The 25770-nt window shown below is 40.9% G+C and overlaps 2 protein-coding genes across 8 annotated transcripts in view; one reads left to right on the forward strand and one right to left on the reverse strand.

Annotated features, from left to right (window-relative positions):
• ctnnd1 (catenin delta 1) overlaps window positions 1-8684 on the reverse strand; it is a 72211-nt gene extending 63527 nt beyond the window's left edge. For 2 of the 6 annotated variants that reach the window (XM_012960402.3, XM_012960397.3), the window contains exon 1: window positions 8176-8333. The gene's annotated coding sequence lies outside the window, so the exon portion shown is untranslated. 6 annotated transcript variants of the gene reach the window in all.
• btbd18 (BTB domain containing 18) overlaps window positions 8647-25770 on the forward strand; it is a 111530-nt gene continuing 94406 nt past the window's right edge. Inside the window, exon 1 of one of the 2 annotated variants that reach the window (XM_018095903.2) lies at window positions 8647-8720. The gene's annotated coding sequence lies outside the window, so the exon portion shown is untranslated. Of the gene's footprint in view, window positions 8721-8752; window positions 8942-25770 lie in introns of those variants that run through there. The other variant, XM_018095905.2, reaches the window with a different exon arrangement.

The raw sequence follows: 25770 nt of genomic DNA on the forward strand, positions 1-25770 counted from the left end.
TGCCTAGTCTCTCATTCCTTATGAATAAAAAGTAATCACACATTAAAATACATTTAAAAAGTTACATTTACCTTACACCCCAAGAAAGTACTGCTTCTGAAGCTATTAAAAAAAATTAAAAAGAAAAGGCATACCCAACACACTCAAACACAATGTACCTAACCAAAAATGACTGGGGACGGTCGGTCTCAAAATTATAAACATAATGGCTAAATTATAAAAGACTGACTTCATCCCCATACTCTAAAATTACCAGTATCCCTCAATATAAAAACATACCCCTTTTTTTAAAATGTTATCAGTCTTGGAATTACACAATCACAGCAAGCAGGCAGGTGTCATTTTGTAGACACTGTTAGTAAGGCAAGCTTTGCATCGTGCCAAAATCTTGTTTATGTGATAGAATGGAGAACCTGATGACCAGGCCCATGCACTGGCTACACAGTTAGATGGTGAGGAGGGAGAGGAAAAGTGAAGACTGCAAAGACATATTGGAAGTTAAGGCATAGAGGCGGGGCAGGCAATATATGACTGACGGTTAGGATTTTTAAATGTCTTTATAATGGGTATGAATGTGTTAATAAAAAAGTAATTTGGGTTTCATGTTTAAATTTGAAAAAGACTTATTATACAGCATTTTATGTCTGGGTGACAGGTCCCCTTGAAAAAAAGTACTTCTCTCATCCATAAAACCACTTTCAATGTGGGGAAGGAGGGGCCTTCACATCAGTGCATTCTAATGGTGTCTAAACAGAGTTCTCACCAGAAAAAAAAAACCTCCTGCACTTAAATTACTTTTTTATGCTTGATGTGGGGGCAGAGAAGTGACAGAGAGAAGCAGTGTGGTGGGTTAAGTCAGCCAGGTGATGCACCTGGCCAAAATGGCCTAGCGAGAATACTGGCCGAGTTTCTAAACTGTGGCAATATCAATGTTGAACAAATCACACATTTAAAAGAGAAGGAAACGCTAAGTCACTTGGGGGTGCTAAAATGTTAGGCACCCCCAAGTGACTTTAATCGCTTACCTTGTACCCCGGGCTGGTGCCCCAGCCCAGGGTACCTGTAGCGAGCACTTCCTCCTTCCTTTTGCTGGCAAATTCCCAGGACCAGCACATGCGCATTAGAGTGAAAAGCCGACTTCTCTGTTAAAGTTTGGCTTTTCACTCTACTGCGCATGCGCGCGTGTGAAGCAGGAAGGAGGAAGCGCTGCAGGTACCCCGGGCTGGTGCTGTTCTCTCAGAACAGGGGCACCAGCCTGGGGTAAAAGGTAGGCGATTTAAGTCACTTGGGGTGCCTAACATTTTGACACCCATAAGTGACTTTTCCTTTCCTTCTCCTTTAAACCGGAAATTGATTTGGATATCCTTTTTAGCAAGTAAGGAAATAGGGGCTACTAAAAATAGCTTTTAGTACAAGGTTTATCCAGTTACTGGTTAGATTGCCAAATTGGGAGTCAGGAAGGGAATTTTACCCATCTGAGGCTAATCTGGCTCAACTAGCAGTTAGTTCGATTTCATATAGATATAAAAGGTTGAACTCAATGGACTAGTGCATATATGCCAAATTCGGCCCACCTGGCTGTTTTATGTAACCCTTGGTGAATGTGTCTGACCATCCAGCCAGATCAATTTCCATTTTCCTCACATAGTAACTAAGACTAAGGGGTATATTTATCATGCTGTGTAAAAAGTGGAGTGAAGCATTACCAGTAATGTTGCCCAAGGCATAGTGCTGGGCGGTATGACCAAAAATTTATATCACAGTATTTTTTTTATTATATCGGTATCACGGTATTTGACGGTATTTTTTTTTTCCCCATGCATGATTAGGTGACCACCCCAAACACCCCCCCCCCACCCACCCCAAACACCCCCCCATCCCCTTCACATAAATATAACTTACTGGCCAGGCAGCCGCAGGCACCCCCGACAGCTCACAGAGCCTCCTGGCAATTTTTCTTACTATTTCCAGGTTGCGCACGTAACGTCAGCGCGCACGTAACGTCAGCGCGCACGTAACGTCAGCGCGCACGTAACGTCAGCGCGCACGTAACGTCAGCGCGCACGTAACGTCAGCGCGCACGTAACGTCAGCGCGCACGTAACGTCAGCGCGCACGTAACGTCAGCGCGCACAACCCAGAAATAGTAAGAAAAATTGCCAGGAGGCGCCCACACCGGTATGCCGGTAAGTTAAAAATTTTTATCATTTTTTTTTTTTAAAAAAACGGTGTTCGGTATATACCGGTATACCGCCCAGCACTACCAAGGCATCCAATCAGTAATCAGATTTCAACAGTAGCAAAGCATCTATTGGCTGCTATAAGCAACATCACCGGTAATGTCTTACTCCACTTTTTACACATTGTGATAAATATACCCCTTAGTATCTTACTAAGTATATTAAAAAAAATTTGGCCCGCGCCTGTGTTTCAGATTTTGGCCACCTTATGTGATTGAGTTTGACACCCCTGGACTAGTGTCTTTTTCTCAATATAAATCACTATGCAAAAGCCAGTGAAAGCTTGTGTGTTTTATATGTTATACGAGGACAGGTTCACAGGGCAGTGCCCTGCAATTATCCTCTGTACAACCCAGACTATATTGAATTTAGTATAATAGCTGTATTAAAGGATAAGTAAGCCTTATATTTTAAAATCTAAACCTCTAAACTCACATTTTGATAAATCTGCCCCTTGGATTTATTTTTTAACACAAAAGCTAAAAAACTACATATCAGGTCAGGTTTCCAAGGGAAATTTTGTTGCCTGAGGGGCAACAAACAATGCAAAATTCCATTAAAAATTCTCCCTATTTAAATTGCCACAGGTAAAACGGATGACTGCCATAATTACAGGACAAAACTCCCTTCTGCATTTTTGCACCACTCTGTGAAAAGTCAGTTTTATGGTATGTTTAGGTACTATCATGCCTGTGGGGACCAAGATTTTGGGAGGGTGACTGTTGCCCTGCATTGCTACAACGGGTGTGTTTGCCTCATAAAGACTACTATAGTTTATATAAATAAGCTGCTGTGTAGCCATGGGGGCAGCCATTCAAGCTGGAAAAAACGAGAAAGGCACAGGTTACAAAGCAGATAACTAGTAGATAAGCCCCATATAATGGGGGTTTATCTGTTATCTGCTAAGTAACCTGTGCCTTTTCTCCTTTGTATGGCTGCCCCCATGGCTACACAGCAGCTTACTTATATAAACTATAGTAGTCTTTCTGAGGCAAACACACCAGTTGTAGCAATGCAGGGCAACAGTACATAATATTGTAATTACTTTTATACACTTTCATTTTTTGGTGTTACTGTTCCTTTAATAGTAAGAAATCAAAGTCTGGCTTGGGACTACACCAGCTACATGGGTGTAGGAGAAACAATAGGTCATCTGAAAGCAGCTCTGGCTCTTTCTGAAAGTTCAGACTCGGCACAATGGCTGCCTACACACCAATATTACAACTAAAAAAATACATTTGGTGGTTCAATAATAGCGTTTTAAATGGCAGAGTAAATTATTTGCTATGTTAACAGTGTAATCTAGAAATAAAAAGTATACCATAAAAATCATGGCAGTCCCTTTAAGCAGTCCCCAAAGTACAGAGATCCCCCGGGGAAACCCACAGTTGAAAACACAGTTCCTCTAAGCAATTCCACAAAGGCAGAAAGTTCCCTTAGACAATTCCAATATTAAAGGTACAGAGTTACTTTGGATAAATACCTACACAGTAACAGTTCCTGTTCCAGTTCCACAAATTGGTAGCCCTTCTTAGGGACCACAACACTCTCTTGTGTATTTATGTATTTTAGCAGTTACTCTACAGGAAGATTGGTCAAACTTCCATGTGGTTGCAGCACCCCCACACCCATCCCTTTTAAGGGTGATCTTATGCCTTTACAAATGGGTGCTGGTCAATAGGCAATCTTCTCCTTTACAAGCTGCAAGCGGGGGAGGATTAAGCCTACAGAACCAATGTTGTGGTCTTGGCAATCTCTCTATAAAAGCCCCCTGACTCAAACCAACACCCAGGTCAGGAGAGTCTTATCCTAAGAAAGGCTACCTTGCACAGAAGTGTCAGCCTTTGAAAAATATAACCAAAGTAAATAGTTAGGACCACCATATGGGGTTTACCTTGATGCGGTATGGTGGCTTACCAATCTTAGAATTCTTAAATATCTTAAAAACCCCTGTTTTTTTGAAAATACATGCACTAGCATAGATACTAATTGACTTAAAAAACAGAAGACCAGGGAATGTGCATTGATCAATCCCACTCTTTTTTGTATATGTTGTAGCTAATTTGGCCAAATCAGTAGTACTTCCATTGTATTTGTATATTCTGTTTAGGCTTGGAATGCTCCCACAAACCCCTTGTGTATTTCTGAATAAGACTTCCCTAGCAAGTTACTACACATGAAGCATACTCGGCCTCTGTTGCAACAACCCCCCTCACTTCCCAGACCAATAGCACTGATTTAGTAAGGGAAAGAATTTTGCCAGACCAAGTGGTAAACTGGTTTGCCCATTATATATCTCTGGTAGGGGCTGGGTAAAGAACTGTGCCATTTACGAGATGCAACCATATTTCAACAGCCAATCAAACTGCCGTCTGTAACTCAGCATTAGTCACTATGTACTTAAAAGCACAAACACAGCAGCACTGTACTCTAACAATGTATCTAAAGTGATAGTTAGAACCATCCATAAGGGAGCAGTATGTTCAACATGAATTCAATAAATGGGGTTTGTGCTGAACATACTTTTTGCACGTATGCTTTCTTGTTTCTTTAGCTAAATTACCTAAAAACCACCAAATATGGAGTAGATTGCCCTGTTTAGCTAAAGGAATTAAAAAAAAAAAAAAAGTTTTTTTGCAAGAACAAATCATATTAACTGAACTAACATTGCAGCAATACTTCAAATTCCTTATCTGTTTCCCTAATCATGTGACTAATGGTAGAAAGTTTCTTCAGGGATTTCAGTAGTAGCCGAGTAGAGCTGCTTACTTTATATTAGCAATAATTGAGATTTAACCTTGCATTAAATGATTTACTTAAAGGGAAAATAGTACCCCCCTCCTTTTAACATTAGTTCATTCAAATGCAAACAAAAAAACACCAAATGTTATTTAGTTTTCACCCCAGGCCTGCTCAGGGTGCCAATACATAATGGGCAGCAAAGCAATAGATAAAATTTATTGTTGATAAATGCAAGGCTAACATTTGGAAATTTAAAAAAAAACATATGGTACCTGGTGGCACATATGGATAATAAACTTTAAAGGAGAACTAAACCCCCAAACAATGTAGGTCTCTATAGAAACATATTGCATAAAAAAAGCTCATATGTAAAACCAGGTTTCATCTAAATAAGCTTTTTTAGTAGTATGCGCTATTGGGTACTCCTTAATAGAAAATTGCTATTTTAAAAATTAAGGGCTGCCTCCTGAGACCATAGGATTCACAGTACACACAAAGAAACCAAGGCACACATGCATGCTAGGCCACATCAGCCAATTAATGGACAGAGTTCTGTCTTTTGCTTCCACACTACTTCCTGTTACAGTTAGAGCTGCATTATGTCTGGTCAAGATTTGAACAGTCACCTACAAGTTAGAAATCAAAGCAAAAACCTAATTGGTTGCTACAGGCAACATCACTGGTGATATTTATCTCCGTTCTTAATAAACATACCCCTTAGTATAAATTGATGCTGGTCTGATTGCCATCTTGGAGTCAGGAGGTAAACTGAAGAGGCTTCCTCTGGATTAACAGGTAAAGCTAAACACCACAAGCTTTTGTTGGAGGGTGTCAGATTGACAGAACACTCAAACGCTCACTAAATTATGTCACTTTCAACTGAACATGCATCCAACCCTTCCTCATCCAAGAGATTACCAAAATTCTCATCTATGTTCTTGTCATATCTCATTTAGACTGCTGTAAATCACTACCCTGTGGACCCCCCCTGTCTAAATGTACCCAGCTCTAAACCATCATGAAAACTGTTTCCAGACATATACACCTCGCTTTTTGTTCCACAAGTGCTCTCTGCCAGCCCTTGCACCGGCTCATATACAGGATTCAATTTAAGATTTTTGTCCTCAATTCAAGGTTTCACCTACAAAGTGCTTACCAGTGCCACACCACTATATTTAACAACCAAGTGCACATTTCAGACTTAGAAAAGTATGCTTAAGAAAAAAATCATATAAAAAAAAAAATTTTTTTGGATCCCCCTGTGGTCATACAAAAATATTGTGGTACGATCTGAAAGTTCAGAAATTTTCATATCCGAATGATCATAAAAGGCGCAAAAAACTTTGGACCTTCTGTGCATGTTTTTGGAAGCCTCCCATAGGACTCAATGGTACTCTGCAGCTTCAACCTGGCCAAAAGAAAAGTCACCGTACCGAAGCTTGAATGAATCCCAAACATTTGTATGCGTACAGATACAATTTTGTTGCACAAATTGTCACAAAGTACGAAAAAGTCTAGCAAATTAACGAAAACTTCGTAAAAAATACGCAGTTCTATAAGTCAGAAAAAATACATTTTTTTCCCATTCGGGCTAATTCGTACTTTGATAAATGTGCCCCCTAGACACAACCTTAGGTCTGCATATGACATTCTCTCCTCCTCACTCAGGCATCCAGGACTTTTCACGTGCTGCACCTATTCTCTGGAATGCTCTCCCCTGTCCAATTAAACACTCTTAGCGCCTGCAGGCTTTCAAACCTAAAACTCACCTTTTCATTCAAGCCTATAAGTTAAGCGCTCAGCAACTGGACCACCCCACCAAGCCCCCATACTGTCTGCTCAAATATCATAACTATTCATCCATTACTGTGCACTTACAATTACTTCACTAACCAGCAGGAGCTTTACAGCCACACTGTTTACTACCACCATATATCTCACTTTCTCTCCCTCTTTGAACGTAAGCCATCGCAAGCAGGGCCCACCCCCTACTGTCTCCTAAAAATATCCAGTTGAAAATGTCTTTATATTAATCATTTGGTCTTGTATTGCCTCATTCTGTAAAGCACTGTGTGAAAGCATAGCACTATATGAATTTTCATTTTTCAACCCTACCTTACTATATAACCATTTTACAAGTTTTTGAAGAAAACAGAGTTTGAAGTACCAGTGAAGGAAACTCCCTTTCAGATTTTGTTGCAACTGCTCCTTTAAAACATTACATTTTTAAACCATTCCATCAAACTTTTTCCTGACAATAACAAATTAATTATAGGTGTAACTATATTGTAAGGAACTCTTATCTAGTAAAAACAGTATTTCAACTGTAATAGCCTCACAATTAAAATATTTACAAAGATGTAGGGGAAAACATTTATTGACCAAAACAGAAAATATAATTATTAAATAAACATCAAAAGCAGACCAATTAAGGGAAAAAAAATCATCTTAAATTCTTTATCACCTACCATCTTGCCTTTTGGTGGGCCTTTAACTAACATCATAGGGGCAGCAAAGTGCTTTAATTTGCAAGCATTCAGTTGAACTCTTACAGCAGCAGAGTTAAAGTTTCCATCTAGCTGATTCAAAGTTACATAGAGGAATATTTTTATATTCCTCTATGTATTTTGTTTTACACAAACAAAATGTAAGCATGAGCTTGCCTGAACAAGAGGGGCTAATAACAGAGCAAAGATGCCATAGAGAGATAACTAGAAGTCTCCCAAAGCAAGGAATGTTCCCAGTAACAATGCATTCAGATTGTCTCAAAGCATTTTTTTTTTTACAGTATACATAAAATGCCTAACACTTCCTGGATTGCGCAAGATTTGATTCTGTTCAGGAAAAAACACTGCCTTCCTCAACCTTAAATATAGGGTTTCTTTACTGCTGCTCTAAAGTTTTACATATATGTCCAAAATAATATAATATATAACGGATTTAACATTGTAAACGCTAAGGAACAAGGTCAGTATTTGTACTTAAAGCATTCGTTTACGCCCTATTATTTTCACGTTGCCCCATTACCATTTCCCAGATCCTAAACCAACTTGAAAGTCTTTAATTAAAAAAATATCTTCAGTTTGAAGTTTTACATCACTCAGTTTTTTAAAAGATTCAGCCTACTACAACACAAGTGACCACAAACGAAACGAACAATGAAACGTTCCAAGTAGACATTATTAAGCAGTTACCTATAAGCTGCGAGCTTCCTTAGTCCGTCACGAAAATAGGGCAATAATTACTTTGAAATCTAAGCATTTAGAAAAAAAAAAAAAAAGATCTACAGTAAAAGACTCGCTAACATGTAACGCCGCCCGACTTTCTCCATGCTTGTCTATACACAACTAGGGTTCGCTTACCGCTACAGAAGAAGAATTTGTACTGCTGACAGGGCTACACATACTCACTTCAAAATCCGGGCCTCCCCGCAAACACCACTGACGTCAGTATGTTCGCAGTGACGTCAGGCCCGGTAATAAAAGTTACCGATCGGATTCCAGCGTTCAAACCCCATACACCCTTACAGGCCTACCTGTGACGCTACATCCCGGGAGTATCAACCAATTGAAGGTCAGGAACAAAAAAGGTCAATCTGAAAGCCAATAAGAGAGAGCATTATACAGCGAAAGGCGGATAACAACCTATAGGGAGTGGTTTGTATAAATATATTCAAACATTGCATACAACAGCTAACAGGGAGTGGCAGGAAGATGTTTGTGATTACAAGAAAAATCATGTAATTATTTGGGAGTGGGTGGGGTGTTACGGCTTGAAGGACGCGTGCGCTGCTTTAGGATTTTTATTTTTTTTATTTTTATTTTTTTAAATCTTTTTGTTCAAGTTTTATAGCTTGTTTACTGTGCTTCGGGTACTTATTTGCTTCAAATTGTACTCGTTTGTGGAAACGGTCGAATGTGTTAACTCTACTTTGATAATACTGTACTGCAAGGTTGTCAGGTAAAGAGTAGCATATTTATGTATGCATAAAAGCCCAGTCGAAATATAACGTTATAGAGATATAGACGCAGAATTCTTACACCCTATAATTACTTTTTTACGTTGTCTGAGTATAGAAGATTGAATGGAGTATCACAAGTTTAGCTTTAACATTGGGGAATAAAATACGTTTTTGTTATAGTCGTCATAAGGGTGTTGCATTTAATATAGTATCACTGCTTTTTTTTATGGCGTGGTTTTTCATAGCAGTTCGTACTGTAGTTACAGATCTTTTTTTTTTCTCTTTTGTACTGTTTTCCTACAAACAACTGCATCTCTGTAGGAGATTTTTTTAACGAGTAGCCCTACCTTTTTACAGCTTAACTGTGCCAGTTGTTTGTCCCTTTGTAAGAAACCATGCAGCAGGAATTTAAGGCCCTTACATGTTACTATTATAGCCCCTTAGTCAAATTAAAGCTGGCCATAGGTCGCACGAAACATCGTCAGATCCGCCACACACAGTCAGGGCTGAAACAGCAGATAAGGAGGTAGAAACAATAGGATTTCTACCTCCTTCTGCCGATTCAGCCCTGACAGCAGATTTTGGTCAGGCGCCTTCTATGGCGCCCAATCAAAATTTTCTAACCTGGCCGATCGGCGATTCGTCCGATATCAGCAGCTTCCTGCGATATCGGTCGACTCGCCGACATGCCATACACGCACCGAATATCGTACGAAGCGAGGTTTCGTACGATAGTATCGGTGCGTGTATGGCCAGCTTAAGCCATAGTTTATATTTGGCTTAGTACTAATGAATTGAAACTGGCAGTCTAAATATTAACATCTGTGATGTGGAGGAATTTGACATAGTTTCAGGATTATTTAGGGAAGCGTGGTTTTTGGACGGACTGATCCTATTCAAAGTATTTTTTTTAAAAAGCTGTGTTGGATTCATGCAAAATCTAAGTAGACCACATTACTGCAACCCAGAGATATTTTGATACAGATTTCCTTAAAAAGCTTTGCTGGCTGAAGTTCTAGCATTATATGCACATAGTCAATTGATTATTCTGTATTTGGACTAGGATCTTAAGTGGTGTGCTGCAGGGTTGGGTATGGGTCAACTTTAAGTTGCTTATTAATAATTTGGAGGAGGGCATTGAAAGCATTGTCTGTTTGCCTGGTTACTGAAAACTTCATGTAACTATTTAAGGGTGAAGACTTAGTAGCAGCTACTTTTATAGCTTCTAAACTCCAGAAAATACTCAGCCATAGACAATACTGAGAATTGCCTCTGCTAAAAGACATGTAGAGACAGTTAACAGTAAAGGATCAGCATTGTCTATTTTAGTAGCCACGACAAGTAGCTGCTATTAGCAGCTCCATGTGTCTTCTCTTAAGTTGTTTTTATTTTCAGTCACGTGTTTTGTCCCCACAACAAAACATTTTATTTTTTAATCCTAAATATGCTCCTAAATGTCAGATAAGGTTCATTGTAGGTAAATTTTAAGCTAGGGTGACCAGATCACTTGAAAAATCTTGGACACGTTTAATAAATGCCTGTTGCAGGGCTGCACTGATGCATTTACATTTAAAGCAGAAGAAAAGGCATTTTATTGCCAGTAGATAAGTAACAATAGTGCAAGCTAGAATGCTATATTTAATATGTAAAAAGCTTTACCATACCTGAGTAAAAGGCCCTAGAAGCTCTTTCTGTTTATTTAAGATAGCAGCTGCCATTTTAACTTGGTCTCAGTAGCTCCCTTGCTGCAACACGGTTGCTGGGAGCCCAGATTACACGGCACAGTTGTGAGGTGGAGGACTGCAACTTTCCTGTGAGTGTTTATGGCTTTATTTAATTGCAATCAGTGCAGCCCTTCTAAGCTGTTTTTTCTAGAAGTGTCCCTGAATTTTCAAGTGATCTGATAACCCTAATGTAAGCTTATGTAAAAAAAAAAAAAATGCTCATATACTTTTGTTGGAACTTGAATATCCACTTGTTTAGCAAGGTTGCCAAACGAGTGGCTCTTTCATTGATATGCCCACCTTGATTTAACCACGGGTGACATCTCTCTGTGTGTCATCAGCCTAAGGTGTACCTATGATGATAACATTAACTTGCAGCAAACAATAAATTTCTACAGGACCCAAGGTCAGCTAGGAATTGTCCTGTATTAAAAAATGTAATCCATAAGGGGAAAGTGTACAGATATGGGGGCTTATTATCAAGAATGTTTGGGGCCTTGTTTTTTTCCGGATAAGTGGTCTTTCAGTAAATGGAATTTCCATTCCTTAAGTTGACTAAAATTTTAACTTGTAATCCATAAAAAAATATCAATGTGACCATCACACCACTCATATCATTTATAATATGCCTTTCCACTAGTGATGCACTATTGACGTTGGAAAGGAATTTCAGGGAGATTAGTCCCCGCAGTAGCTGAGATTAATTGTGGGTGACTAATCTCCCCATGGGCCCTGAGCCTTAAAGTTCCCAAATGTTAAATCCATTGTGTTTTTGAATACACTAAAGCCTTATTTAGATCTATATGAATGCCAAGGCTAATTTGTTGTATACTGTCTGCAAACATTGATTTTGTACTTCCATTGTATATTTCCTCAATGTTTAGTTACACTAGTTTTCTCATTTTAATGCTGTGTTCCTAACATGTTCTAACATCCTAGTCCCAAATGTCGGTATGGTTTCCCAGTGTATTTTTGAGGGCAACTGAAGTCAATCAGTAAATCACCCTGTTTGTATTATAGGGCTTACAACCAACTCGAGGTTGGGGTTGTTCTCTCTGGAAAAGAGGCGCTTGCGAGGGGACATGATTACTCTGTACAAGTACATTAGAGGGGATTATAGGCAGTTGGGGGATGTTCTTTTTTCCCATAAAAACAATCAGCGCACCAGAGGTCACCCCTTTAGATTAGAGGAAAGGAGCTTCCATTTGAAGCAGCGTAGGTGGTTTTTCACGGTGAGGGCAGTGAGGTTATGGAATGCCCTTCCTAGTGATGTGGTAATGGCAGATTCTGTTAATGCCTTTAAGAGGGGCCTGGATGAGTTCTTGATCAATCAGAATATCCAAGGCTATTGTGATACTAATATCTACAGTTAGTACTAGTGGTTGTATATATAGTGTATGTATGTGAGTGTATAGATTGGTAGGTGTGGGTTAAGTGTGCTGGGTTTACTTGGATGGGTTGAACTTGATGGACACTGGTCTTTTTTCAACCCTATGTAACTATGTAACTATGTAACTATGTAACTCGCCTACTCAGCACCAGCCATGTCTGTGGGCATGTCTGACAACTAAGCACAGTAAAATATCTTTTTACTTATTATAGTAAATTATGACAATGGGCTAGACGTTTTAGTTTTCCAGGTGCCCTCAGCCATGTACCTTTTATATTTGTTGCAAAACTTGCTCACCCACCTAGTGGTAGATATGAGAATAGCATACAAATTCTCCACAGCTGCATTCACCCTGAGAATAATTACTGTGGTGCTTAGTCTCCTGGACGTATGGTGATGTCCCAAAAATGCAAGTAAAATAGATACTGCATTCACAAAGAATTGGCTGTGGAGCTTACCCCATTTATCACAACTCAACATTTCGGGGGAGGGGGCCAAGCAGGAGAAACCGTGTCTTTCTATTATACGACTTGGGTCGCATTGAGTAATAAACAATAGCTTACGTTAAAGCAGTTTTATTGTACAATTCTGGCTCCTTTTGAAAGCTCAGGATCAGGCATAGTGCACTAAGATGGCTGCCTAGACATCAATATTACAGCTAAGAAATACATATATTGGTTCAAAAATACAGTTTGAAATGTCAGGGTAAATTGTTTAAAATGCACAGTATAATTTAAGAATTAAAAGTCATCATTAAGGAATATATGAGTTTTGTTAGATGGAAAAATGAAAATAGGGTAAAGGTGGCCACACGTGGCGATTTGCAATCTTTCGTGCTACCATCGCACGAAAGATCGTTCAGTCAGCCACTAACTGTGCAGGGCTGAAACGGCAGATGAGGTAGAAACAATAGGATTTCTACCTCCTGCCGATTCATCCCTGAAGGCAGTTTTTGCTCAGGCGCCTTTTATGGCGCCCAATCAAAATCTTTTAACCTGGCCGATTGGCGAGTCGACCGATATCAGCAGCCTCCTGCGATATTGGTCGACTCGCCAACTTGCCATACACGCACCGAATATCGGTTTCGTAAGATATTATCCGTGGCCAGCTTAAAGCTCTTGTTCTTGACAGATCTTTCTAGGCAGTATTTGATTTGCTTTGTCTTTCAAGTATTCATTTTGATCATCTGAGAGAGATATATCTTTGCTTTTGAGAACATTGGTTTCCTGGAGTATTCTCTTGCTTCATTTAAACATGGTGTTATATTTGTTGTGGGTGTGTGCCCATGCAGTGTCTCTAATCTTTTGTCTAGATATACTTTATTTAAAAAAAAAAAAACATTTTATTTACATATGAACATTTTATTTATTCACCACTTATAGCATATGGCACTTATTTTGAGATTAGAATGTCCTCTAATGTATTTGTAAAGAGGAATTATGTCTTTTTACAAACATCTTTTCTCCAGAGAAAACAACCCCAAACTTGACAGTCTACCCTCATAGATGAAATCCTCAATTACTTTTACCAGTTTAGTTGTACATCTTTGCCCTCTCTCCAGCTCATTAATATTTTTCTTAAGGACTGGAGCCTAAAATTGCCCTGCATACTCAATATGAGGCCTTACAAGGGGCCTATAAAGAGGCAAAACTATGTTTCCATCCCTTCTTTTTATCCCTGCTTTAATGCCCTTTATTTTTTATATGCCCTATATTTTTTATGCAACACAGTACTTGCTTTAGTAGTAAAGTGGCAGTATCCTGCATTGAACTTGGAACAGTACTTTCCATGCCTATGTCCAGGACATTATAAAAAAAACAAATGGCCAAGGACCTGTCAAATGAGTCCAAACATGGCTGGCTTTGGATTATCAGATAGAAAAATCTTGGCAGGGCAGGTCCCACAGCAATGATTTTTGGTCTCTCTTAAATCCAGAGGAGAAATCGGAACCAATTAGAAAGGGAAGTTTGAGAACAAACTTCATGTTGTTTTGATAAACATGTGAATGAAATCTGTTCTGAAATCAGTTCTTCTAACCTTAGTCCACAGTCATATAGTAAGAAACACTGGGAAAAGTTTGGGCACCCTGGTTTTAATAATGTCAGAATGACAGCAATTTAAATTTTCCCCACTACAACGCAATGAGTGGCATCTGATTGTCAGTTGGTGGCTCCAACCACTTTTTTTCTTAATCTTGAACTGCAGTAACCCTGTGACTAACTGCAAAGTTTAGGGACCCTGGCTTTAATAGTTAAAGAATGACAGCAGTTTAAATTTAAACCAATAAAAGCCAATAGGTGAATTGTGGTTGGTGGGTGTACCCACTTTTTCTAACCTTGAGTCAAAGTCACCCAAGTTACAAACTGAGCAAAGTTTGGGCACCCTGGCATAAATAGTATGAGAATTGCAGAATTTTATATTTAAACCAATAAAACTTAATGGGGAGAATTCTGATTGGCTGTTGCCCAGTGACTAACTCAGTTTGTAGACCCTGTGATAAATATTTAGAGAATGGAAGCAGCTTTCATTTAAACCAATGAATTTGAATTGGTGAAATCTAATTTACAAAAATAAAAAATTGGACGGAGCCACCAACAGCCAATCTTTTTTACCCAATGACAAACTGTACAAAGATAGGGAATCCTGGTGTAAATAGCGTGAGAATGGCAGCACATATTTAAATTTAAACCAATAAAATTGAAGGGGTAAAATCTGATGGTTTAGTGGCTCCGCCCACTTTTCCTAACCTGACTCTATAGTCGATCAGTGACAAACTGCAAAGTTTGGGGATCATTGCAATAAATGTGTGAAAATGGCAGCAGCTTATATTTCCCCATTGAAATCAGTGACATTGTCTAAATACCTGTGGCTCCACCTGCTTTTTCTAACCTTCAATCAGTAGTCATCTTAGTTTAAAGCAATAAAATTCAATGAAAGCAATCTAATTGGCCGTTAGTGGTCCAACCCACTTTTCCTATTTTAGAACTGCAGTCCCCAATGACCAATTCTACAAAGTTTGGGGACTCCGGCGTAAAAATTGTGTGACTGACAGCATTTTACCTTTTTTTTTTTTTTTTTTTTTGGTCAGGTAAGTTTTACTGTAAGCAGGTCACATATACAGGTAGAAAACATATATGGCAGTGCTCAAGGAAATATTACATGGCTTTACAGTTTTACAGTCAAATACATGTCACAACATGGTTCATGCAACATAGACGTAATTATGGTGATGTGTAACTATCGACTCCAGGGTTGATGTACCTTATGATAGGTATCTCTGTATGGGTAGCTATTGGGGTAAAAGGGGGTAGAAGAATTTAGGCTTTTGGGTGGACACTATGTGAGCCATGCATCATAGGTAGGTACCATTTGTGCTTTTCAGTTAAGAATGGTAAGCCTGCAGGCTTGGAAGAGTACCTTGGCTAGAAATATTTTGTTGTCTGGGCTTAGCTTCAGGATATTGACCCAGTAGTTTTTCAGCAGGGGGCACGACCAAGGGACAAGGAGTAAGGTGCCTGTGTCTGATTGGCATCTGATGCATTGGGGAGAAATATTTGGATATATTTTATGTAGTTTCCCTGGGGTGTAGTATGCCTGGTGGATAAGGTATAGTTCAAGCATCTCGTGCCTACAATTAATGAAGACAAATTTAGTGGTCACTAGCACCTCTTTTCATTGCTCATCCATCAGGTACCCCAGGTAATCTTCCCATGCATCTCTACATTTCAAATCAACAGGCTCATAACTAGCATTAATTATGTATTTGTAGAGGGTAGAAATCTTACATTTTTTGTGACCCTTTCTTATAATTGACAGTAATGGGTCCTTGGAGAAGGCGAGGAGTGACTGACTGTGCAGCCGTTTGAGGGTCATTTGCACCCTGTGGCAAATTAGCAATTGAGAGGCTGGCAAAGCGTTGTGGCGTTTTAGGAATCAGAAAGGGATCATCACTCCCTTCTCCCAAACATCTTGGATAGATGTGATACCTGAGTTCACCCACTATCTCGGAGGGGGCATTTCCGCCAAGTTCTCAAGGATTTTGTTGCATGGGTCTATAGTGCAGCATCTGAAGAGTTTTCTCTGTATTGTCATAGGCTTTCTTTACAGCTGCTATTATAGGGTTGGGAGGAGACAGTGGTAGCTGGGCCAATACAGCTTGCCAGGGGGTCACATGAGAGGGTAGCAGGGTAAGCCAGGTGTTGTACAGTGCTGAGCAGGGACCATCAGGAATAAGGGAGCATATGTGCGACATTTCCATAGCTAGATACAAAATATGGAAATCGGGGTGGGCCTTTAGTTTTTGGTCTTTTTATATGGGAGAGGATTAGTCGAGATCGGCCCTTTGGTAGTTTGCAGTAGAAAGATGTATTTACCCATTTTTGTTTTGTCAGAATGTGTACTTTCAGATAATTTATGGTTTTCTAGGGTCTCCTTACTGTTAGGGGGTCTTATGGCACATAATACACATACCGTGTGCAAAAACTGCACGAGTCGGAGCGTTATTTGTGAAAATTCATATGCGTAATTTTCCATTTGGGTGCCCCTGTACTCTGCATAGTTTGGTAAATCTATGCATATATGGCATCAAACTGTTCAGTAGACCTCTGGTGTTCCTATTTGGGGTGATTTTCCTTTGTACGCAAGAAATTGTGTGAGATAAATGCAGCAAATTGCAACATTTTTAGTAGATTTTCTGAAATGATAGAAACCACTAGCTTTAGGAAAGCTTTGCAGATTGGTACTTTGGTGTAAGAAAGGACTCTTTACCCATGTTGGATTTGTCTGAACGTGTACTTTCCGAAAATATATGGTTTTCAGGGGTAACCCTATATTTCTGCAGTTTCTATCCCACATAAAACTGCCATGTGTTTATGAATTAGGTAAAGGTAAGCCATGAAATTAGTGTGCACAAGGTATATTTGGGGGTCTCGAAGTGCCATGTGCTTTGATAAACCTATGTACATATTTTATCTTGGTACCTAATGACCTATAAAAAATAAGATGCATATTGGAAGTTTTGAGGTGATTTTTGGAAATGTAATAAGATTGTCAAACTTAGGAAATCTTTGTGGCTTGGTACTTTTGGAGTAGAAAGACATGGGTACCCATTATTGGTTTATCTATAAAAGAGACTGCTGTGGGGCATAGTTTTGGGAAAGTAATGAAGTCTAGATACTTTTGAAGTTGCGCTGAGTTATTGTACCTTAGATTTTTAGAGCTTGTTATAGAATTCCCCAAATCTGTTTGCTATTTGTCTGCGGTCAGTAGTTATTTCTCCGGTCTCTGTTAGAATTCTGTGTATTATAGTTTGGGGTGAGGTTATTTTAGATATATATGCCAAGAGCTTCCCTGTTTATTCCCCCTGCTCAAACCCATGCTGTGCTGCATATAACATCTTTTTTTTTGCGTGATTTTGGTTAGTTTACATTTCAGTTTAATCTGTGCCTGCGTTAGTATTTGGTGGGTTTCTGGTGAGGGGGTTGTTATGTAGGAGGCCTCTGCAGCCTCTGTTTCCTCTATTGCTTGGTTAACTTCCAATTTGGTTTTGGTCCTAGCTATTTTAATGGCTTGTATAAGAGTACCCCTAGCTACAGCCTTAAAGGCATCCCTTTAAGCAGGTGGGGCTGAACTGGAATTCTCCTCCTCCCAATATTGTTTGGCTGAGCTTTGCACCCTCTCAGCAATTTCTTCCTGGGACAGCCACAGGGGGCTTAGCTGCCACCGTTTAGTGTCTGGGTGTGTACTCTGCTGTACTTGAATGATGATTTGTGTTTGGTTTGAACCTCAATAAGTTTCTGACTGCACAGCGAGTTTGGGAGCTGCTAGCGAGTTTTGCATGTAATTTAAAGTGTTGCATGTAGATTAAGTGTATAGTAGGCGTTAAAAACAAAAAAGGCGTTTGAAACTTAAAAGGCACTATACAAGGGATTGCACTCGGGAGACTGTAAGTACCCAGTGGCAATATGAGTTGCAGTATGATTGCTGGTGTTACTCAGTGTGCATCTTGCCGCATGTATGTGGTCCTGGAGCAGCAGTTCCATGCAGCATTTACTTGTGAGAGATGCAGGTGGGTTTTCCTCTTGGAATCTGAGGTGCAGAATCTAAGAGGGGAACTGGCAGCACTGAGGACAGCTGCAAACATGGGGGAGAACAGGAGGCTCACTGAGCAACCACTGGCAGGGGCCGGTGTAGTGGGGGGCGGAGAAGGGACAGTGGAGGTTAATGAGGGAGACAAATTTGTGACAGTAAAGAGGGGAAGTAGGGGACACAAGGGTAGGGGGGCTGGTTCACAGCTTGTACAATCCAACAGATTTGCCGCTTTAGGTGAAGATGCTGGGGAAGACAGCTCTGAGCTAGCATGTATGGAGCGGGCTGACTCTCAGAGCACCCTGGGAGCCGGCACCTCTAATACAGGTGGGGGGAATAGTGCTAGGAAGGGAAGGCAGGCTATAGTTGTAGGGGATTCAATTATTAGAAAGGTGGATAGGGTAATTTGTCGCAAAGACCCTACATGCCGAACTGTGTGTTGCTTGCCTGGTGCTAGGGTTCGGCATGTGGTGGAACGAGTGGACAGATTGTTGGGAGGGGCTGGGGAAGACCCGGCGGTCTTGGTACACATAGGTACCAATGACAAAGTTAGAGGAGGGGGGGAAGTCCTCAAGAACGATTTTAAAAAGCTAGGTGCGAAGTTGAGGGCGAGGACTTCCAAGGTAATTTTCTCAGAGATATTACCTGTGCCACGAGCAACATTAAGAAGGCAGCGGGAGCTTAGGGAGATTAATGCGTGGCTGAGAGATTGGTGTAGGGAGGAGGGCTTTGGGTTTCTCCAGAACTGGGCTGATTTCTCAGTCGGCTACAGGCTCTTTGCCAGGGATGGGCTGCACCTCAATGATGATGGGGCAGCTGCTTTGGGGGAAAAGATGGCTAGAGGGTTGGAGGAGATTTTTAACTAGGTGTGGGGGGGGAGGGTGCAGCGGGAAATTCTGTGGTAGACAGGATAGATGAGGTAGTGGGCATAGTAAGGGAAATTGGGGGAGGAGACTTGCTTCGGGATACTGATAATGGCAGGGAGGCCCATAAGTTGTTTACACGTCATTCTCACGCCGGAACCAGTATTAAATGTATGTTTACCAATGCAAGGAGTCTGACTGGTAAAATGGGAGAGCTGGAGGTACTGGCGTTGGAGCGGAAATATGATGTGATTGGAGTTGCTGAAACTTGGTTGAATGAGTCTCATGACTGGGCAGTTAATATTGGGGGTTATACATTGTTTCGGAGGGACAGGGGCAATAGAAAAGGAGGAGGAGTGTGTCTGTTCATTAAGCAGGAATTAAAAGCAAATATTAGGGAGGAAGTGATGGGGTTAACAGAGGGAGCTGAATCCTTATGGGTTGAGCTTCTCACAGATAGTAAGGAATCTACCAAACTAATTGTAGGGGTATGCTATAGACCCCCTAATGTAAGCGAAGAGGAGGAGGCCCAGCTCCTGTTGCAAATAGAAAAGGCTGCTAGTTTGGGGCAAGTGATAATAATGGGGGATTTTAATTACCCTGATATTGACTGGGGCAATAGTACTGCCAGGACAGTAAATGGGAACAAGTTTATAAACTTGCTGCATGACAACTTTATGTCACAAGTTGTTGAGGAGCCAACCAGGAACCATGCTATACTAGATCTAGTGATCTCTAATGACCCAGAACGTATAGCAAATGTGCAAGTGGTTGAACCCCTGGGTAATAGTGACCATAATGTTATTTCATTTAATGTTTGGTGCAGGAAACAAATTTACACGGGGGCAACAAAGACAATGAATTTTAGGAAGGCAAATTTTAGCTCCTTAAGGGCAGCGCTTCAGGGCATAGATTGGGGCATTATGTTTTCTGATAAAAATACAGAGCAGAAATGGTTGTCATTTAAAATGATATTAAATCATTACTGTTCTCAATTTATTCCATTAATAAGAAAAAGTAGAAGTGTTAAGAATCACCCTATGTGGCTTAACTCTGAGGTAAAGAAGTTAATAGGGAGAAAAAGGAAAGCTTTTAAGAAATATAAGTCAGAGGGGACAGTAGCTGCGTTTAATGATTATAAACACTATAACAAGTGTTGTAAAACAGCAATCCGGAAGGCAAAGATAGAAAATGAGGAGCGCATCGCGGCCGAGGCCAAGACTAACCCCAAAAAGTTTTTTAAGTATATTAATAGTAAAAAGATGCAGGTTGAGGGTGTGGCCCCATTGAGTTATAATAACAATATGGTTACAGCTGATACAGAAAAGGCAGATGTGCTTAACCAGTTCTTTTTTTCTGTGTATACAGTAGAGGAGCCAGTGGGACAAGTCCCACCCAATAGCTGCACTGTTGCCTCAGCTCCAACTACACAGTGGTTGGCACAGGATATGGTGCTTAAAGGGTTACACACGATAAATGTAAACAAGGCACCTGGGCCAGATGGAATACACCCTCGGGTACTGAGAGAGCTAGGGGCAGAATTGCAGTGGCCCTTGTTTCTGATATTCTCAGACTCTCTTTCATCAGGTATGGTACCTAGGGATTGGAAGAAGGCGAATGTCATTCCCATATTTAAAAAGGGAGTAAGATCTCAGCCTGGCAATTATAGGCCTGTAAGTTTGACATCCGTGGTGGGCAAGTTATTTGAAGGCTTGTTAAGGGATCACATTCAAAATTATGTAGTGGAGAATGCCATTATGAGCAGTAATCAGCATGGCTTTATGAAGGACAGGTCATGTCAGACCAATTTAATTGCTTTTTATGATGAGGTAAGTAAGAAGCTGGACAGTGGGGATGCAGTAGATATCATCTATTTGGATTTTGCCAAAGCATTTGATACCGTTCCCCACAAACGACTGCTTTCTAAGCTAAGGTCTATTGGTCTTAGTGAAGTCGTTTGCACATGGATAGAAAACTGGCTACAGGATCGGGTACAGAGGGTGGTTGTTAATGGTACATTCTCTACTTGGAATAAGGTCCTCAGTGGGGTCCCTCAGGGTTCTGTACTGGGTCCACTTTTGTTTAATTTGTTCATAAATGACTTAGGGGAGGGTATTATGAGTAATGTATCAGTGTTTGCAGATGACACAAAACTCTGCAGACCAGTCAATTCTATCCAGGATGTGACATCCCTGCAGCAGGATCTTGACCAACTGGCAATCTGGGCAGCTAAGTGGCAGATGAGATTTAATGTGGATAAATGTAAGGTCATGCACCTGGGATGTAAAAACATGCAAGCCCCGTATACCCTTAATGGGACTGCACTAGGCAAATCCATAATGGAGAAGGACCTTGGAGTCCTTGTAGATAATAAACTTGGCTGTAGCAAGCAATGCCAAGCAGCAGCTGCAAGGGCAAACAAGGTTTTGAGCTGTATTAAAAGGGGTATAGATTCACGGGAGGAGGGGGTTATTCTTCCCCTTTACAGAGCGCTGGTAAGGCCCCATCTAGAATATGCTGTTCAGTTTTGGTCTCCAGTGCTCAAACGGGACATTACTGAGTTAGAGAGGGTCCAGAGAAGGGCAACTAAGCTGGTAAAGGGTATGGAAAGTCTCAGTTATGAAGAAAGACTGGCCAAGTTGGGTCTGTTTACACTGGAGAAGAGGCGCTTAAGATGTGACATGATAACTATGTATAAATATATAAAGGGATCATATAATAACCTTTCTAATGTTTTATTTACCAGTAGGTCCTTCCAACGGACACGAGGGCACCCACTCCGTTTAGAAGAAGGGAGGTTCCATTTAAACATTCGGAAAGGATTTTTTACAGTGAGAGCTGTGAGGTTCTGGAATTCCCTCCCCGAATCAGTCGTGCTGGCTGATACATTATATAACTTTAAGAAGGGGCTGGATGGATTCTTAGCAAGTGAGGGAATACAGGGTTATGGGAGATAGCTCTTAGTACTAGTTGAACCAGGGACTGGTCCGATTGCCATCTTGGAGTCAGGAAGGAATTTTTTCCCCTCTGTGGCAAATTAGAGAGGCTTCAGATGGGGTGTTTTTGCCTTCCTCTGGATCAACTAGTAGTTAGGCAGGTTATATATAGGCATTATGGTTGAACTTGATGGACGTATGTCTTTTTTCAACCCAACTTACTATGTTACTATGATGAGGGGGGAGTGGCCTAATATGGATCTGGTGCCATATCTGATTCTGGGAGTCCTGTCTGGGGAGACTAGTGCTAGGTCTATGTGGGACAATGTCCGGTGGGTCATTGAGTGGCATGACTAGACCTGTGACGGGGTTTCTAGTCCTCCAGACATCCTGGAGTCCCATAGAATCTGCCCAGCTTTTTAGTTTGGTAGGCATGTCATTTAGTGATCCCATCTTAACTAGTGAAGGTAGGAGACCAGAGTTAAAATTGCCTAGCCATCATTGTGGCACCAGGGGTAGTAAGGCCACTTTCTGCGAGATTTGACTCAGGATGTCTGTAGAGAAGGGTGGGGGCACATACACTCTGATTAATATGAGCTTGAACGAGAGGATCATACAGTGGAGGATAATATACCTCCCATAGTGGTCAGTGTGAATTTGGAAAAGTACGAATTGGAGTTTTTTTAACTTGCATGGGATGAGAAGGTATGTATGTATGTATATCTAGGTGGCATGATATGTTTGTGCTACCCAGCCTCTTTTAAGAGCCAACACTTTCTGACCTGTTAAATGGGTCTCTTGCAGACGGACTATTGCTGGAAACCATTGTTTAAGCGCTGTGAATAGGAGGGCCCTCTTTATCTTATTGTTGAGACCCCTGATGTTCCATGAGATTACGTTTACCGTGGACATATTGTATTAATACCTGTATGTGCCATGTACTCAACTTTTGTTGCTGTGGAGGGGATAACTGTTGGAGTTGGAAGTGGAGGGGAGGATAAACATAGCCCAAAGAATGCCCTTGCACACCCTGAGAACTTGGGTGGGCCTGCATCCCAAACTACATTGCATCAGCATCCGCTTGGGACGCGGCAAACAGCTAACAAATTTAACCAGGTAGAATAACAGTTTAACCGTAATTCGTTTTAAATCTTTCGTTACCCATGTTCGCTCTGGAGATAGCTGATGCCGCAACTGGCCCTCTGAGTCCTTAGTGAGTGGATTATACTGTCCAGATTGTTATATCTTTCAAGACAGTCCCTGGCTAATTGAGCAGGGTAAGGATCATGAATTGCAGATTAACACCTTTCTTTGCAGGGAAGACTGTGGAGTAAGTGATTCCTCTTTCGTGCAATTTCTTCATGACCTCCACAAATTTGTCTCTTTGCTTTTGGATTCCATTGTATAGTCGCTCCTGATCCGCATCTGTTTTAGGATGGTGTCGCGGTCCTTGTAGTTGAGGACTTTTGCAATAATTGTGCGTGGAGGGGGCTGTCGCGCTGGAATTTTGTGAGCCCGTTCCATGATGAACATTTGCAATAGGTGCCCCATTCCAAGGTGGTCTTTGAGTTTTTCAAGGAATAGTTTTGGTGTGGAGCCTTCTTGGCCCTCTGGTATTCCGACAATGTGGATGTTGTTGCGTCTCTGCCTTCCTTTCAAATCATCCGCTCTGGCTTTGCATTGTTTAAGCTGGTTTTGAAGTTCTGCAACCGCCTGGGGGACTGTTCTCATGGCGTCTTCCACGTCGGAGATTCTTCGTTCAGTTTCAGCTGTCCGCTCCCGCAGCTTTTGTAAGTCTTAGCGCAATAGCGCCAGATCAATCTTTACCTCCTCCACCATGGTATCTATTTTTACCTCCACTGCGGTCTTGGTATCCCGGATTGCCTGCAGCAGTTCCTGAAGGGTGGGTTCTGGTGGTGCTTGGTCCACAGGTTGGGAGGTAGTAAGAGTTGGTGCAGGAGGTGTGAAAAGCCTAGGTGCGCGGCCGCCATCTTGATTCTGATGCCGGAAAAATTTGTCCATTTGCTGGCTGTTGCTTTGCTTGTTTTCTTATGGCCACCCATCTCGCTTGTGGGTCCGAGAGCCACTTTAGGAGCCGAGTTTTATCTGTATAGTTGCAGTGTAAATGTCTTTACCGGATCAACTGCAGCAGAGCTTAGAGCAGGCATATGTCGCTACGTCGACTGTTAAGCCACATCCATGTTTCTTTTTCCTTTTTATTTGAAGTTTTGTCTTTGTTCTAAGAACCTTAGCCCTAGTCTGTAACTGTGTTCCACTGTATGATGATTGATCATTTAACTGCTGGTAGGAAGAGCATGTGTGTCATTTTAAATTAATTAACTTAAAGGACATGTAAACCCCACGCACACAAATTTAATCAGTGAACAGTCTCTTTTAAATCTTTCAATACCTGCCACTCTGGTTGTCCAGAGGTTAATAGTAAGGCTGCATCTCCTTAATCACTTAGGTTTCCTTTTCCTCCTCTAACCCACTCGGCCCCCTCCCTCAGGAGTTTGCTTAGACTTCTGGCTTGAGGGCATGCTCAGTTGTTCTAAGCTCAGATTACTAAACACGCCCTCCAGTCTAGCAGCCAGTGAAGAGATGGCATTGCTGGTTCCCATAAAAACTCGGCTCTAGCTGTCTGCTTCAATTTTTTTTCTCCTAACCTCCTCTCCTGAACTCAGCTCAAACAAAGCAGAACTTTTACCAAATACAGTTCTGCCTGTGTGAGCCAGCATTCTTGATGAAATGTATGCTGAATAAAGGTTTTTATGTGTGTATGCTGTTTGCAGATTTAAATGTATCTGATTATGTATCAGAGGAAAAATGGCCACCGGGTCATTTGCTTTAGGAAAATGTGATGGTGCTAGCAAAGGGAGGGGATATATGCAGTACAAATGATGCCATTTGGGTAGGGGAGACGTTGTCTGCTCAGCCAGTGTGAGAATGGTGGCAGCAAGTTTTGCATGAGTTTTGTAAGTGTTTGTGGCGCTGTGACGTTAGTCTAAACTGTGTGCAAGGTGTGAGAAACTGAGCAAGTGACCCCCTATAGCCTTACCTTTTAAAGGAGAAGGAAAGTAATTTTGGCATTTTACTGCCAATAGATTTGCCACATTGGTGCCACCTAGAACACTATATTTATTCTGCAGAAAGCTTTATCATATCTGAGTAAAGAGCCTAGAAGCTTTCTCAGTTTAAGATTGCAGCTGCCATATTAGCTTGGTTTTCATGGCTTCCTGCTTGCAGCTTCATCCATTATAGCTCAGATTACACGTTCCTAAGGGTAGGGGGAGTGAGTTTTATGACTTATGGGAGGGGGAAAAAGGGAGAGAGCTGTCCAGACTTTCTGACTTTTTCAGGCTTTTTCTGAGAGAGGTAGTCAGATACCCAAGAACATGTTTGCAAAAAAGGAGACAAGAAATCCTGTGTTTCTTTTGATAGAGAACTCAGTGTAGCTTTTCTGTGAGTGCTTATGGCTATATTTATAGACCTTTCTGATAATGCCTACTTAGTTTTTACCTTTCCTTCTCCTTTAATCATCTGCCTAAAACAATGTACATGAACTATATCATCAGAAATAGTATATTCTCCACACTAGCAAAATGAAAGATTAAAGCGTATGTCTTCACTATCTATTCCCTCCGTTCTCATTTGGATAGTAATGTTTACCCTACATCAACACATGAAACATATTACACCAAAACCGCTAAGATTGGGTTGTCCATTTAAGTCTTTTGGATTTACACAATTTAAGTTGAGTATCCAAAAGGCTTCTCTCCTAAAGTGATCTAATCTTAGCCCTTATAAAAGTTGGGGACCCCTGATCTA

The sequence above is a fragment of the Xenopus tropicalis genome, chromosome 7 (assembly GCF_000004195.4).
Source record: "Xenopus tropicalis strain Nigerian chromosome 7, UCB_Xtro_10.0, whole genome shotgun sequence".
NCBI classification, from domain to species: domain Eukaryota; kingdom Metazoa; phylum Chordata; class Amphibia; order Anura; family Pipidae; genus Xenopus; species Xenopus tropicalis.